The sequence below is a fragment of the Castanea sativa genome, chromosome 12, assembly GCF_040712315.1.
Source record: "Castanea sativa cultivar Marrone di Chiusa Pesio chromosome 12, ASM4071231v1".
NCBI classification, from domain to species: Eukaryota; Viridiplantae; Streptophyta; class Magnoliopsida; order Fagales; family Fagaceae; genus Castanea; species Castanea sativa.
Genome location: NC_134024.1, coordinates 24,095,466 through 24,102,245, shown reverse-complemented (window position 1 = coordinate 24,102,245; position 6,780 = coordinate 24,095,466). Strand labels below are relative to the sequence as shown.

The window sequence follows — 6,780 nt, the reverse complement described above, 5'->3', positions numbered from 1 at the left end:
AATATGAGAAACTTGTGCACACTTGTGATGTTTTCACACACAACATGCAAAAATTCTTTGCTACTTTTGATATATGTGCAGGTACAATGTGATTTGGCCATCACAAAAGACACATGTGTTAATATAAGCTCACTAAACTGTCTTAACTTTGTTTTGAAATATAAAATTGATTAGACTTGTTTAGTGTGTGTGTGTGTTTGTGTGTGTTTTTGGATCTATGGATGCTATGCTTATATGTTGAGAGATGTCTTGAGAGCTTAACATGTTGCTTCGATCTTTGATTGAGTAGCTTGCTTGTTGCATTCATCTTTATGTGTTTTTCCTCATTGAAAAACTCTTTTTCTTTAAGCTCGATAGCTTCTGGATAGATCCTTGATAGATTCCACTTCTATCGAGCTTTCTTTCTTCAACCTCGATAGAATCTCGACAGATCTTTGATCCATCAAGATCTCTGGGTTTCTTCTCAACATCATCTCGATCCATCGAGCCAAATTTTCGAACATTCTGTTTGACCGATAGATTCTCGATCTATTAAGGTAATTTTTTCGTCGGCAGATCCTTGACAGCACCTCGACAGATTCACTTCTGTCGAGATTTAGCGCTCTACTGATCTTAATAGCTATCTCAATCCATCGAGCTGCGATTTCTATAGTAAGCAGAGGCACAATTTCAGATTCATTTTTTCTCACTTCTCTCATTTGATATCATTCTCTCTCGACCCATATCTCTCTCCCTCACTCAAATCCTTCAACCCACGTGTTCTTCAGCCTAGATCTTGCTCCAAACACTTGGTAAGTGATTAATAATAGTGGATTCTCGAGAGTGGTGATCTTAAATTCACCTGATGAGATTTTGCCTTGGTGGTTTTCCCCATTCGTAAACAAATCACCCGTGTCAAATTTATTTTTCGCTGCATTTAATTTAGTTGGTGATTTGTTTATGCCACCATGCCATTGCATATAATTTGATCTAATTAATTAACTTGGGTAATTAATTAATTTGTAAGGGGTCGATTCATTTTAACCCAACATATAACTAAGAGCAATTCACACCAGCCTTTGTAAAACTTTGTGAAATACAAAAAACAACAAATTTTACACATTTTGTCTCAAAAATCTTCCACATTAGTCAAACCAAAGTTCTCTAAATATCCAAAGTTGCTACAATAACCGTGTATATTTTATACAGTTACTGTTCATTTGCATTTTATTTGTTTTTTCTCTCTCCACAGATTTGATCTCTCTCTCTCTCTCTCTCTCTCTCTCTCTCTCTCTCGTCACTTTCCCTTCACTCTCTTCTCTATCTACCTCATTAGACATGCTCTCTTCTAAATACAAAATCTTCGCACATACCCATCATCAAATACTTCAGCTACAGAAATCTGTCCCTCCAAACACAAAATTCCCACACAATCTCAACATCAAATACTTCACCTACACAAACCCATAATCTAGACCCACATAATCTGGGTTTTTTCTCTTATTTGGCTTCAAGCTTGGTGGACTTTTGTGGGTTTGCAGGAGTTGATGTTCAAGCTTGGGAAATTTTGTGGGTTTGTTGGAATTGATGATCGAACGTGTGGGTTTTGTTTTGGTATTGATTTGAGCCTCTACCTTTGACTGGGTTTGGTTGATGCGGGTGGTAAATTGAGGAAGATTGATTGAGGGAATTGGGAAGATGTAGAGAGAGATATGAATTGAGAGAATGATAAAGAAGAAGAAGAAGAAGAAGAAGAAGAAGAAGGAGGAGGAGGAGGAGGAGGAGGAGGAGGAGGAAGAAAAGAAGAAAAAGAAAAAAAAAATGAAGAAATGTAATGTTGGTGGGCCATGGGTAGGTGTGAAATAATAAAGAAATGTAAGAAAAATATTATTTAAATAAACGAGGGTGTAGAATAGACAAATAGATGTAGGCGTTTTGTAAAATAGAAGAAAATTTTTAATCCGGAGGCTCATTGATTAAAAAGTACAATTTGAGATGTAAGATAGAAGAACCTCTATGAAGATGGTTTAATTGGAACCCAGAAGTGACTTGTAGATAAAAAAGAAAAGGAAAGAGAATATTTTAAATTTCTCTTTGTTCATCTAATAAGTTATTATGTAAATGAAGAGAGTAGGAAAGAAAATAGCTTAAAATTGTCTTGTCAGACCATTACATTTTCTTTTTAGGTTAGCGAATTTTTTTTTGGATAAGTAAAAAAATAATAACTTTACAAAAATGAAAAAGAAATGGCCAAATAATCTGTTGAAAACACATTATGAGTTCAATACCAAGAGGAAAATATCACATTATAAACTTTGAAAGCAACTTCCACAAATCATGAGACAGTGGTATCAATAAATAAACAACAACCCTAAAAGTCTAAAACAAGAATTTTTTTTCATTTTTTCAATTGACTTTAATAAATACAAAATCATAGAAAGACCTCAGATATGTCAGAGATATCATTATCTTATAACAGATAATCATCCGATGTAGGCAAAATTGTTTTAGATAATCACTGGCCTCAACTTACCATATAGAATTAAGCAAAATACTATTCCAAATGTATGGACCTTCAATTGATAATTCTAGGATAGTGTAAGAACAAAACTAGTAATTGTGGGAGTATTCTCAAATTCTTTAAATCAGAGCATTAGTACCAGAAAATTCTATACCACCCCCTAGATAATATGCACCAACAAAGCATAAAGATGATATTAACACGGGGCATAAGATAATTTGCAAATTACGATTTGCTAATAGAACTTGTGAAAGATACATTCGATGAGATTCTCTATAATGATCTAACAAAACCATTCGAACATTGCAACCAACACAGCTACAATCACTTAACAACCTTCACTACTCTACAAATTCATATTTATAAGCCAATCTAATTGAAACACAATTTCTGAAATTTTAAAAACACAGCACATACTAATAAAATTGGAGAAAATGGGGATATACGCCTTTCGCAGAAAGTTCTAGCAAAGTGCCTCCTGTCTGAAACTATTTAGGGATATGCCCCTGTTTTGAAACTCAATTTGGTGAAAATCGAGTTGCTTGAAAAAAATTGCATGGAACTCGAGTTCCATGCAAGTTTTTTATTTTTATTTTTTAAAGTTTGATTGCCTATAACTCGATTTTCTAAAAATCGAGTTTAAAACAGGAACATATCCCTAAATAGTTTCAAACAAAGGACATTTTACTGGAACTTTTGTGTGAATGGGGTATATCCCTATTTTGGCCTAATAAAATTTTAGTACAAATTAGATCTAACCCAAGTGCCCCAAATGTCCATGAAGATTAATTTAGCTCACTTATTTTCCTGAATAATTGGTTTATCTAAAATTCACAAAAATATTACCCACTTCAACTGCAAAAAATAACACCAAGAATTTTAATTATAAGGAAATATCAAATATACTCACTCCCAGTATGGGGTTGGACCCATGACATTAAGCTTCATGCAAAAAATAAAGTTCAGTTTGAAAATAAAGATATGAAATGAAAATGAGGGAGAGAGATTACTCAGTGGTGGTGTTTAGAGTTTTAGGTTCGGTTCTGCCAGTAAATTTCCTCAAATTTTAATTTCAGAAGAGGGAGCTTTTTCATCCTCATTGCAATCTACGTTTCCCCCAATTTCTCATTTCAAACGAAATACAAACTCAAATATAAGAATAATAGTGAAACATTTGAGAAACCAAACAAGGAATGATATATTTGTGAGGATAATTAAAAAGAGACACGACCACGACAACAAACGACAAAAAAAAAAAAAAAAAAAAATTTAAAGAGTGAGATTGCTCAGCTCAGCGGGTATCCGACACGAAAAACTTTCTCGCAAGAGAAAGCCCTGCATTCCGGTCTTTTGAGCTTGAATTTTACAACATTGCGATCTTATTCTTCATCACCATTATTATTCTAAACCAAACACCCAAAACATCTGAGAGAGAAAAGATTTGGTTTTAAAAACTAGACCGGATCAGCCGGTTCAACCAAAAAACAGGCCTTAATCCGGTCCAGTTATTGTTAAAAATCGAAAATAGAAAAAAAAAATCTATAAAAACTGGAAACCATCGGTTTAGCGGGAAAAATCAGAAACCGGTATGGTTAAACTGGTTTTTAGCAATTTTTCATAAAAACTTCAAAGATTTAAAAGAGAGAGAGAGAGAGAGAGAGAGAGAGAGAGAGAGAGAGAGATCTTGTTTCAAATTTGAGAGGAGAGATTTTGATTTTTAAAATGCTCTCAAACTTGAAGTAGTGAAGCCTAATACACCAACAGTGACCCCAAAAACGTCAGATCTCCTATCTTTGTGTTGAGGAAGGAGCCCAAAGACGAAGCAATGTGACAGTGATTTGATATGTTCGCTTCAACTTTTGTTTGCTGCTCTTGCATAGTTGCACATACTTATATTGACTAGAGAGACAATGTGGGGGAGAGAATATTGAAGAGGGAAATAAAAATCTATTAACTACATAAAAAGAGCCAATAGGCTTAGGAATAGTGTTTTGGTTTAGTCAAGTTCTTGGACTTATTCTAATACTACTAAAAAACATTTCATACTTATTCAAGGCATTTTGCTAATCTGGTGAGATGATTTTTTTTTCTTCTCAAGTACACCAATTTGTTTTTGTTTGTTTTATATTATATTATCTATATATGAAGAGAGCGAATGGCTTGAAGCTACAGTATTTTTGGTTTGTTCATCTTGCACTGTTTCACTGGCCTTTTTTTTTTTTGAATGTGTAAAGTTTCAGTAGTTTTGCTACATTATTTTTGGTTTGTTCAATTAGCAATGTTTCACAAAATAATAAAATATTAACACAACAAATTGGCACAATATTTTCACAATTGTTGAGGTGTTAATTTCGTATAGGTCAAAATAAAATAATATATCACTAGCCTCATCATACGCACTTCTCGCGTGCAATGAGGATTTTTTTTAGTGGTTCTATTTTGTAGTAAAAAAAAACTGTGTTTTTATTTTATATATATAATTTTTATTTTGAGAATCTAATTTATAAGTAGATAAAACAATTTGAAAATCAATAGGAGAATGACTCTATTTTTTTGGCATTGTTTTAGTAGGAGTTAGAGTTGTATGTTTACTGAATTATCCTTTAGTAGTATAAATCTTAGACACTTGATTAGCATAAATCTTGGAACCAACCTGTAGACACTCGATTTTGCACCCATGATTTAATCAAGGATAATGACTGGAGTGATCAATTGTATCCCCAAAATTCATGATTGCATTACATGCATTAATTGGTTCATTGCATATCATAAAAATGATCTTGAGATTCTAACGGTCGCAACGGTATACCCGGTTTTTAAATCAGACCATCAAATCAAAAGATATCCATGATCAAGTTTGTACGGTTAGAATGCATTGTGTCTAGGTATTCTCAACCACGCATGATTAGTTTAAATTAATTTTGATTGGTTAAACAATTAAAATTAATTAAATAATTTTGTGATTGGTTGATAGTTAGTGTCAAAAATAGGATCGCTTGCATGTGAATAAAAGGAGATAATTGGATAACAATAAAACTGTAGATAATCCAAACTTTATCAAGATTTTTAGAGTGTTTATCTACAAGATAATTGTTGCTAAAAAGTCCTGAATTATCTAGAAAAGTGATAAAAATCTTAGAATACAGATTGAAAACACGTCTAAGTGCAAGGCCTGGTTCAAGAAAACCTAAAAAGGAGTCCAAAATGCACCTGGACATGAAAGTGTGATTACGGCACTTTTGGAGTGCCGATTGGCACTTTTGGAGTGCCGATTGGCACTTTCAAAGTGCCGAATGGCACCTTTAAGGGCTTTGGCCCGACGCTCTTCAGGTGACGATAAAACATATCCTTTTCGACTTTTTCGTAGAAAGACGCGTCCCGATTCGCATTCTAATCGTCTTTACTTATTTTTTAAGCATCCTAGCCTCTATAAATAGGGACTGGATCTCAAAATTTAGCTCACATTTTTCTGGGGAGAGAGACACGTTTTTATGCTCTCAAAATTCTCATATTTTTTACTCCCCTTTCGGATATTCTCTCTTAAAAAACTAGGGTTTTTAGGTGTCAAGGACAATTGCATAAATTTCTTTGAACCCTAAAATATTCTATTGAGAAAAAGAGTACGTCCATGCAAGAGGTAGCTTTTCTTTTCTTTACTTCTTTTTTCTTCTATCTCTTTTTATTTTGATACATGAATAAATACTTGTTTAGTATTGATTCTGCAATGATCATCTCATGTGTCATCCATATTTTCTTTTTAGAATATGTGTATGGTGTTTTTATTGTTAAGATCTTTTTTTATTTCAAAAATCTACTTGTTAACATACTTTTCTTAATTAAAAACGGATTTGCATCTTCCTTAGATGCAGATCTAAATTTTCTCAAATCAAAAACTGATCTACATCTTCATTAGATGTAGGTATGAATTTTCTCAAATCAAAAACCGATCTACATCTTCATTAGATGTAGATCTGAGTTTTTCTTTAATAAAAAAAACTAATCTATATCTTCATTAGATATAGATCTGAATTTTTCTTTAATAAAATAAAACTGATCTACATCTTCATTAGATGTAGATCTGAATTTTTCTTTAATCAAAAACTGATCTACATTTTCATTAGATATAGATCTAAATTTTCCTAAAGTCAAAAACTTATCTATATCATCATTAGATGTAGATCTGAATTCCTCCTAATAAAAAAAACAGATTTGCATCTTCCTTAGATGTGAATCTGAATTAAAAAAAAAAAAAAAAACTGATCTACATCTTCATTAGATGT

At 32.7% G+C, this 6,780-nt stretch overlaps 2 non-coding genes across 2 annotated transcripts; both read right to left on the bottom strand.

Moving 5' to 3' along the window:
• Positions 1-3,506: 3,506 nt before the first annotated feature.
• LOC142621388 (small nucleolar RNA R30/Z108) lies at positions 3,507-3,610 on the bottom strand. Its single transcript, XR_012841769.1, has one exon. It is a non-coding gene; the product is annotated as a small nucleolar RNA R30/Z108 (small nucleolar RNA).
• A 170-nt stretch (positions 3,611-3,780) lies between these two features.
• Positions 3,781-3,879, bottom strand: LOC142621416 (small nucleolar RNA Z107/R87). Its single transcript, XR_012841795.1, has one exon. It is a non-coding gene; the product is annotated as a small nucleolar RNA Z107/R87 (small nucleolar RNA).
• Between the last annotated feature and the right edge of the window lie 2,901 nt (positions 3,880-6,780).